Here is a 10,790-nt window from a genome sequence, read left to right as displayed (position 1 = left end):
TCAAGCTACCAAAAAAAAGGGGGGGGATTAATGTATCAAAGACAATGATTATTCTTAATGGTGTGACATCAAAATTGCAATTAAACACAACTTTAATGATTACTTAAATGAAAATTTTAATTCCAGTGACATAAAGAAGAAATTGGTGATAGCTTTGACTCCAGGGCGGGGAACTCTGGATATATGTCCTTTTAGTACATTTTGATTCTGTGTCATGTCAAGATATTAAACCCTTAAACAAAGGAATTCCCTGTGACACCTTATATACAGATTTCAGAAGTTCTACAACTCAGACAATTTAGACAGACATGAAAAGTATGGCCTAGAAAACCCTGTTAAATAACACTAAAGGGGATTTAAGTGGTAGAAAGACATTGATATAAAAAATGTATGTGAAGAGTTTGATTAAATTATTTCATGAAATGTGAGAATTTCTAAGTGTGAGAATTTCTAAAAATGTCTAAGAAATCTAAATTTCTTACGTAGTATATATGATTAATAAATATAAGTACTTTATTTTTATTCACAGCCTAACTTACATATTCAATTTATATATTCAATTGTGCTCCCATGAAAACCCGAATTTTCTGAATGAGAAAATTAGAGAGATTTCTAACCCTTTCTCCTCCCCCACACAGGGATGTAAGCAGATATATATAGTTGTGAGTCAGTGATTTTTTCCTAGGAAAAAAGAGAAAATAAAAAGAACATTGAAGACCCCTTATCATGATCTCTATTAAAAAACAACAACAAGAAACAAACAAAAACAGAACAAATAAAAAATATCCTTATTCTGGAGAACAAATGACAGAGGTGTGATACAATTCAGACCTAGAGAGGATGGACCTAACTTATTTAGAATGTGCATGTTTGGCAGGCACGGATCTGCAAACCAATTCTACTAGTAGCCCCTCAAAGAGCAGGAACTGTCCAGATTTACCTCTACTACGTAGGTCAACTCATCCTGCCATTTCCCTCACCTCCCTGCTATTGCCGGAAAGAAAGTCTGTTATGTCCTTTAAAATAAAACCCATAGATTGTTAAGTGGATGATTCACAGTAGTCCTTAATTGTTTCTTCTGTTTTGCCCCTCACTCCATCTGAGCCCGCCTTTAGCACTTCCATTAGACGTGCTCTCATTGGGCTGGAAAGGGGGTCTCAACATGTTTTAGCAGAAGGGATGAAAAGAATTATGCCACATTAGAAGGCCACGTCTATACAACACAAACTCTTCTTTCACTCTTACCAGGCTGTTGTGGCAAAGTGTCAATGCATCGCTGTGCTGAATTTCTCCATCTTCCAGGAGGTGCTCACCTTGCTTACCTAACGTCTGTTATTATCCTACTTCGTATGCCCAGGGTCCCATCACCAGGGTTGGAGACGAGCTCTTTAGTAAAGCATAAGAGATATGTCTTTTTGAAGACACAAGTATGCTCATGCCCTGTTCTTACCTGAGAATCTTAAATAGCTCCTTTTTAGAGTAAATCCTTTTCTGTGATACATAAAACTTCATGTAATCTGGCCCGCCTGTATCCGTTCTGTTCTTCCTTCCTAAGTCATAGTCTGCAAGTCTACCAGGCTACATTCTCTTCTATACCTCTCTCTTTGCATGGACTGATCCCTGACTATCCATCAAGAACCAATTTTGTTTGTTTGTTATTAAAAAGAAATATTTATTTACTGAACCAGGGCAGATTAGATAACAACTAACTCTAAGTTTACATCTTTTAACTAAATATTGCAGTGTTTTCAAACACACCAAAACAAACAAACAAACAAAACAAAACAAAACAAAACAAATCCCAAATGGCATTGCAACAGTTATCTTAAGGTAAAATACAATCACCTCATGTTGTTGCAAGTATTTTCACCCCGGGTTGAAAAATTGTTTATCCTGAACATGAAAACCTGTAACAAATTTAAATTGATTATATAAAACTCATTACTTCTAGTTTTTCCCTTGTAAAGATCCAAAACAAATATATAAGTAACTAGTATACATCAGTCACAATACAATCCTGGATTATACCCCACAACCAGATGCTCCTTTAATTTTAAACTCATCATCAGAGACCAAGAGAAAGTCATTTCATTTTACAAAAAAAACAAAATTCACATGTGCCAAAAAAGAAAGTCCCAAGAAAAACAAAAACGAAATCCTAGTACTGAGAGTGATGTTCAGTATCCTAAATAAACAGTGGCCAAAATGCCACTGATCAAAAATAAAATAGTGGCTGTATGTCATGGCAGTGAAATTCAGGAGACTTTAACCCTTGACATCAGAAATCCAGTTTTTTCCAATTACATGAATGCACACTTCCTACATGACAGGAGTGGAGAAAGCAGATGAGCCAGCAGAGAAAGAGAAGAGCTACTGTTTGCTGGAACACCCAGAAAACTGGCTTTAGTAGAGACTTCTTACAAGGTTAGGTAGAAACCAACAAATTGTTATTAGCTGCTTGTGTCATTAATTCAGTTTGGAGGCCATTGAGTCCGAAGGTTCAACATATAAATTTAGGCGGAAAAATGTTGTTGGGTTAGGTCTTATCTTCAAAGAAAAACACAAGACAGAGTGCCTGGGTGGCTCAGTCGTTAAGCGTCCGCCTTTGGCTAGGTTCATGATCTCAGGGTCCTGGGATCAAGCCCCACATCGGTCTCCCTGCTCAGTGGGGAGTCTGTTTCTCCCTCTCCCTCTGCCTGCCATCTCCCCTGCTTGTGCTCTCTCTCTCTATCTGTCAAAAAAAAAAAAAAAATTGAAGAAAAACACAAGACAGACAAGTATAAAAGTACCAGCCTGGTCATAAGCTCCAGTCAGAGTTCTGCCAATAGGATGGGTAGAAAATGTCAAGATTCAGACTGCTTTTTCAAATAAGGACTCAACAGAATGAATCTTTAATGACTCAAACTGTAAGATAAAGGATCCAAAGAATGCAGTCATTTTAGTTAAAGTACTATCAGCAAAGTACTAGTCTGAACAGACTGCATTTTATCATGAAAACAAAAGGAAAAGAAGATATAATCAGGACTATACACCTATATTTCATTCACAGTGTTTGAGTTCTGACAGGCCTGTATAATGGAGGCAGAATTCAAATAAAAAATTACTCCAACTGAGTGTCAAATTTTCTAAAAAGCTGTTTTCCCCAATATCTACTAATCACAGAGAAACATGCACTGTGAGTACATAACTGTACATATGTACCATTCTGAAAAAAAAATGTAGAGACTAATGACATTAGTACGACCAAGATGTTTGGTAAACAATGAATTATGATTTTGAGATCATCCAAAAAAGGCTTTTTTTTAAAAAAGATTTTATTTATTTATTTGGGAGAGAGAGAGAGAGAGAGAGCAACAGAGCAACAGAGGGGTGAAGGGCAGAGGGAAAAGCAGACTCCCCACTGAGCAGGGAGCCCGATGTGGGACTCAATCCCGGAACTCCAGGATCATGACCTGAGCTGAAGGCAGACCCTTAACCGACTGAACCACCCAGGTGCCCCCAAAAAAGGCTTCTTACATAGCCCTCCAGACTTCAAAAATTTCTTCAGGTAGTAGATCTGTCCCAGTGTCATGGCAACTAGAACAAAAGCTTCAATGAAGGACCAAAGGACCACTCTGCTGTTTGTGTTGTTGTTGATCGCCCTGTGCATCCTCTCCTGAACTTCCATGGACTTCTGTTCATGCTTGACAGCTGCCATCACCCCTGCCAGCTCATTAGTCATTTCTTCCAGCTTGTTCTGGTGAGCTTCTATTTCCATGTCTTGTCCTTTGGGGACCTCCCCACTATCAATGGTGAACATCACTATCTTTGGAATCATGGTAGACATCCTGTTGCTAAAACAAAACCTAATGTGTTCTATGCATGTGAGCAGCAAATGTGTATTTCCCGTTGGACTCTCGGTCTCCTTTATAAATTCTTTTATTATCAGGCCCTGTCATCTCCACATCCATGTCAATAGGAAGCCGCCCTCTGCCATCTTGAAGATGAGGTCCATCTTGGTGCCCGAGGTGACCTGCTCCAAGAAGCACTCCTGGCTTCGTGCCGGTGGATCCTGGCGAAGTAGCCCAAGGCTGCAGCCAGAAGGGCGGCCATGAGCACCAGAAGCTCAGTTTGAGTCACATGCAAAAAAAAAAGGGGGGGGGTTAAGACAATCATCTTACCCTCTACAAAAATCAACTCAAAATGGATCATAGATCTAAATGTAAAATGGAAAGCTATTAAACTCCTAGAAAATAACATAGGAAAAAAACCTAGACAACATTTGGCATTACCATGACTTTTTAGACACAACACCAAAGGCATGAGCCATGAAAGTACTAATTGATAAGCGGGACTTCATTAAAATTAAAAACTTCTGCTCACTGAAAGACAATGCCAAGAGAATGAGAAGACCAAGCCACAGACTGTGAGAAAATATTTATGAGAGACTTCTAATAAAGAACTTATCGAAAATATACAAAAAAGTCTTAAAACTCAACAATAAGAAAATGAACAACCCAATTGAAAAATGTACAAAGGCCTTAATAGACACCTCACAAAGAAGATATATAGATGGTAAATAAGCATGTGAAAATATGCTCAACATCATGTCATCAAGGAAATGCAAATTAAAACAATATTGAGATTCCTGTACATTTTCTATTAGAATGGCTAAAATCCAGAACACCGACACCAAATGCCTGTGAGGAGGTATAACAAGAGGAATTCTCATTCATTGCTAATGGCAATACAAAATGGTATAGCCATTTTGGAAGACAGTTTTAGCATTTTCTTATAAAACTGATGAAGGATAGTTGGCAGGCAGGCAGGCAGGGACAAGCCCCCCTGCCCCCAAGAGGAAACCACCCTTAAAAGGATTTTACACCACCCTGGGAGGAGCCCTCCACCCTTTCCCGCATGATAGATAGGTAACAAAAATCTGATTGGATGACAGGTGCAGGGAGGGTTAATCAGATTAAAACAGCCTGCCAACAAGCCCATGAAAACCTGTAGACTTAGAAACCCGGATGGCAACCCTCTCGGCACTGACAGAGAAAAAATCCTGTAACAAAACCAAACATACTCTTACCATATGATCCAGCAATCGTGCTCCTTAGTATTTACCCAAAGGAATTTAAAACTTATGTCTACACAAAAATCTACACATGGGTGTTTATAACAGCTTGATTCATAATTGCTACAACTTCGAAGTAACCAAGATGTCCTTCAGTAGGTGAGTGGATAAATAAATAAACTGTAGTATATCCGAACAATGGAATATTATTCAGTGCTAAAAAGAAATGAGATACCCAGCCACGAAAAGACATGGAGGAATCTTAAATGCATATTTTTAAGTGAAAGAATCCAATCTGAAAGGGCTATATACTGTATGATTCCACACAGACACAGACCAAAAAAAAAAAGCAAAAGCAAAACTAGGGAAACTAAAACTATGGAAGCAGTAAAAACCCAAACTATAGAAACAGTAAAATGATAAGTGGTTGCCATGAGTCAGAGAGAAGGATTACGGATGAATAAGTAGAGCACAGAGGATTTTTAAGGCAGGGAAACTCTATGATATTGTAGTGATGGATACGTGTCATGATACATTTGTCCAAACCCATAGAATGTACACTACCAAGAATGTTAACTCTGTAAAGCATAATGTAAACTCCGGAGGTTGGATGATTATGATGTATCAATGTAGATTCATCCATTGTAACAAATGTTTCACTCTGGTGGGGGATGTTGATAATGAGAGAGGCTCACAAGTGTGTGAGTAGAGGTGTTAGGAGGTGGAGGAGGGGCAATAAAGCATCTTCCACACTAAGAAGGCACTTTGAGACCAAAAAACAAAGCAAATCACTCCATACCAGCTACACAACTTTATTCAGGGTCTCACTGACAGGGAGGGTATCCGGTGGGCAGGTGATCCAGGTGCTAGGCAGCTATTCTCTGCAAAGTCTGGATTTTATAGAGGGAGGGGTTACTAGTTATCTAAAGTGATGCCATCTGTGTGGGGGGGAGTGGGGGGGAGGGGAGGGGAAGAACTGTGTTATCTCTGCTAGTTATCTAAACAGCTTTAGGGAAGATCAGAACAAGCCTTCCTGCATTCCCGTCAGGATCTACAATAACCTCCAAGGGGCCTGGAACATGTAGCCCCAAGGAAGTTCATTGCACAGACGAAACAAGATGGAGTGCCAATATGGAGTCAGTATTGTCAGCGTCCCTAGAAGGGGATATACAGAAAATCTCTGTAACTTCCCCTCCCTTTTGCTGTGAAGCTTAAACTGCTCTAAAATAATAATAATAGTAATAATAATAAAGTCTTAGTAAAAGAAAATGTTTCAGGCAGTCTCTGAATTGAGACCATCTGGCTAACAATCAAGCCAGATGACCAGCTTCTTTTTTTTTTTTTATTAAAGATTTTTATTTATTTATTTGAGAGAGAGAGAGAATGAGAGATAGAGAGCACGAGAGGGAAGAGGGTCAGACGTAGAAGCAGATTCCCCACTGAGCAGGGAGCCCGATGCGGCACCCGATCCCGGGACTCCAGGATCATGACCTGAGCTGAAGGCAGTCGCTTAACCAACTGAGCCACCCAGGCGCCCAGATGACCAGCCTCTAATGACCTCATAGCACAATCTTGCCCTGACATATACTGTCCACACAGCATGACTGCTCTGTGACTTCTAAAGTCGCTGACACCAGTGACCAATGACCAATGCCTTGCTTCTTGCCTCTAACACATGTAAAGGTAGTAGTTATCCCCGAGGCAGATAATAGTGTGTTCTGTTATTATGTGCTAGACATTATAATTATTTAATCCTTACACCAACCCTGTGAAGAAAACATGATTACTACCACCATTTCTCAGCTGAGGAAACTGAGGCAGAGAGCTTAAGTAGTCAGATGAAGATCACCAGATGGTAATGTGGCAGATCCAAGATTTGAACTCCGGAAGCCTGGCTCCTGGGCTTGGACTTGAAACCACAAGGCACCACAAACCTGTTGTAGGAGTCCTCCTCCCACAGTCAGAATCCTTGACACCCCGGTTCTCTGGAAATGCACTCAAGTATTTAAGATATGAAGCCCTGAAAGGCAACCAATATCCTTCTGTAGCTGATTTTGTAAAATGAGATTTCAGGAGGAAAGAGTGACAGTAACAGAGGCACAGCAGTTTTCCTCTTATAAATTTATTCATCACAACGTTTTACGCCTAAACACATAGTTTGTATGTTCATTGCACAATTATAAATAGATACACTCAATCTGGTAAAATGTAGAGAAAGTGGGCAGAGTATTTTTAATCTTGATGAAATGCTTCAAAAAGAAGCCCATTCTCAGGCTTTTTGGGGTCAGATACAGGGACGTTTGTAGACCTCTTGCTTGGTAGCCTTGAATGTAGGTGTTCCGTGCTGAGTCTATTTTTGTTCCTTGTACCATAACAGCTGGTGTACCCAGAACCTCTACAGAGTTCTTCTACCTGATCTAGGTCTTCTGATGTCCAGGAGTTCCTGCCGTTGAGGGATGATACTTCATGGGCATTTCTGTTGAGATCTTTTTTCTCAGAAACCAATTCCACTTTACCCTGCCTACAGTTGAAAATGAATCATTTAACTCTTTTCTTCTAATCTCTTTCTTTGCAGTCCATCAATTTTATAACAGAAAATAAGCACTACAGCCACTATTGCAACTAGGAATGATGACTGGCATTATTTTTATATGTCACCATACAATATTATTGTTATTATTTTTTCCATAATAATATAAAGGTAATAACTCTTAGTTATTTCAGTCATTTCTAGTTAAAGTAGTACTAAATAAAATTAAATTCATAGTACCCTTCTAGATTCAGAAATTGGAATAATTCTTTTTTTTTTGGTAGATTGCATTATTGGCCCTATTCTTCACCTATCCCCCTTTTTTTTTTAAGATTTTATTTATTTGTCAGAGAGGGAGAGCATGAGCAGGGGGAACCGCAGGCAGAGAGAGAAGCAAGCTCCCCACTGAGCAAGGTTTCTGATGCGGGACTCGATTCCAGGATGCTGGGATCATGACCTGAGAGGAAGGCAGACACTTAACCGATGGAGGCACATAGGCATCCCAGAATTTGGAGTCATTCTTAATACCATTTTAGAATATGATAGCATATTAAAGGTGTATAATCATGTAGAAAAAGAACTGGTTTAAAAAACGGATTTTGGGGGGGTGTTCTTGGGGGTCTCATTCCTGCACAATTTGTGAGCACCGGCTGCCTTGTTTGAATATCTTTTCTAGAATGTCTGTATAGGAAACAGTCTTGGAGTACAGAAGCAGTGTCTCCTTCTGGAGCAAAGGAAAGACTTGTTTACTGTTCAGTATAATAGAGAGCATGTCTCTCTCTGGGGAAAAGTCCTGGCAAGTCAACTGCCATAATAAAAGATGTAGGTTCCCTAAGCTTGTGGTTGTTCTCCGAAATACAATGTGCAGACATCGCTGGGCCCCTTTGCGTTGCCCTGTGAGAGTTGTGTACTCCGGCTGTGCTGTTGCTAAGAGCAATAGGGGTTTTCTTCCTCTGAGCCAGTCTTATGTCTTCAGTCAGCATCCATAAAACTGTGGCAGAAAAACTTGTTAGCTTGCAAGTAGGGTAATGTCTCAGATCCTTCTAAGTTATTGACAAAAAGATCTAAAAAAGTTTTAATGTACATTTTAACACATAGATACGTGTTTGGAGTGAATTAGTGAAGTGGGGGGAGAAAAAGAGAAATGAAGAGGAAATGCTAATAGGGATAGGATTTTATGATTTTTAAATTCCACTTCTTTTTGTTTTTCCATGTTTCTACAATCGATATGTATATAAACAGAAAATAAATCAATGTTTCATAAAAATAACATGCCAGGTATACTATAGTTTATTGCCAATGTGAATTGTATTTCTTTTAAAATGGTAGTTTCAGTGTTTTCAAACTTAGGAATATAGAGAAGTTATGAATTTTTCTGTATTCTTTTACATCCTATTGCTTTACAGCATTCTTATTTGTTACAAGGGTAGCTGATTCTATTGTGTTTTGTTGGTATAGAGTATTACCATCTACTAATAACTTTAGAAAGGAGGACTCAAATTTAGCGGTTTGTAGATGGTAGTAATACATAATGTTACTGAAGTGTATTATATAATATTCCTATATAAGCTATATATCATATATGCCTTCTTTGTTGTCTATCAAATTTATATGTATTTTATATACACATATGTTTCCATTTCATATTTTATTTGGGCAAAATTTCCAGATAAAAATAACTACTAATAGTGATAACAGGTTTCCTTACCTTGATTCTGATTTCAGCAAGAGCAACTTGGCTGTTGTATTGTTAATTAAGTGAAAACCATTGATTTAAAATATGCATTATCATCTTAAAAGTGTTTCCTTTTTTTTGTAGTTTAATAAAGTTTTATTTTGTCCTTCTATTATTTGAGCTGAGTTTTGGATTTTGTACTGGGTTGAATAGTGTCCTCCCCCCACCAAAATCTATATCCACTCAAAACCTCAGAATGTGACATTATTTGGAAATAGGGCTTTTGCAGATGCAGTTAGTTAAGATGAAGTCATGCTGGGAGGGGAAGAACGAAGGGGGGGAAATCGGAGGGGGAGACGAACCATGAGAGACGATGGACTCTGAAAAACAAACTGAGGGTTCTAGAGGGGAGAGGGGTGGTGGGATGGGTTAGCCTGGTGATGGGTATTAAAGAGGGCACGTTCTGCGTGGAGCACTGGGTGTTATGCACAAACAATGAATCATGGAACATTACATCAAAAACTAATGATGTAAAGTATGGTGATTAACATAACAATAAAAAATTTTTTTTAAAAAGGTGAAGTCATGCTGGACCCTTCCTCCCTCAACTTTAATATTTAATACATTGGCATATTATAGTTCAACCTTCAAAAGTCTAACTACTAGACTACAGTCTAACCACTACATCCAGCAAAACAAACAAAACCAAAACAACAACAACAAAACCACCATAGACCAAGCCGCATGATCACACAGACTTCTTAGCGGTTCCTCTGCTTTCAGACTTACCTACCTATTGGAAGTGGCCTTCCAATAATGAAATACAAACACAGTTACTCTTATGTTTGAATGATATTAATGGTTTTATATTATATTTAGAATAAAATCCAAACTATTATCATGGCCAAGGAGATGTTTAAAATCTGGCTTCTGCCAATGTCATCAACCTCAACTCCTGCCACCATGTCTCTGGATTGCTGAACTCCCAGCTCCACTGGCCTTCTTCCTATTCCTTCAACACACCTTCATTCCTCAAGTCCTTACACTTGCTATACCCTCTGCTGGGAATGCTGTTCCCTACATCCTCGCATGGGTGGTTCTGTGTTGGCGTCCAGGTCTGTGCTGTAATATTACCTCCTTGGGGAGGCTTTTCCTGACCATTTTGACTAACTCAGTCTCTCTAATATCACTATCTCTCTTCATTGTTATTTTTCTCACCACCTTATCACTCTCTGAAATTATATTTTTGTTACCTCACTTATTCTTTGCCTGAAGCTTACTGAGTTCAAGAACCTGCTCTTTTTGGCTCATGGCTGTCTCCAGCAAGATGTCAGGCACATAATATACATTCAGTGCATGGTTGAATGAATGAATGAACGTCTATGGAGACATGTCTAATTTACACATTCTAGATGCAGCACATAGTTTTTCTCGCTGTGATCCATGCTTACCTATTTCATGTTTCAGAAAGCACATTGCTTGACTTTTGCTGCATAATAAACCATCCCAAAACAGTGTCTTAACACAACCAC

General features: G+C 38.9%; 1 pseudogene; it reads right to left on the bottom strand.

The window, feature by feature from the left end:
* Positions 1–1,866: 1,866 nt before the first annotated feature.
* On the bottom strand, positions 1,867–4,155 carry LOC112834069 (transmembrane emp24 domain-containing protein 2 pseudogene; annotated as a pseudogene).
* Positions 4,156–10,790: the final 6,635 nt, after the last annotated feature.

Source organism: Callorhinus ursinus, unplaced genomic scaffold (genome assembly GCF_003265705.2).
Source record: "Callorhinus ursinus isolate GAN/ISIS: 27379988/994484 unplaced genomic scaffold, GSC_fseal_2.0 scaffold1, whole genome shotgun sequence".
Classification (NCBI taxonomy): Eukaryota; Metazoa; Chordata; class Mammalia; order Carnivora; family Otariidae; genus Callorhinus; species Callorhinus ursinus.
Note: the sequence above shows the minus strand (reverse complement) of the source record. Positions and strands in the feature narration are given on the sequence as shown.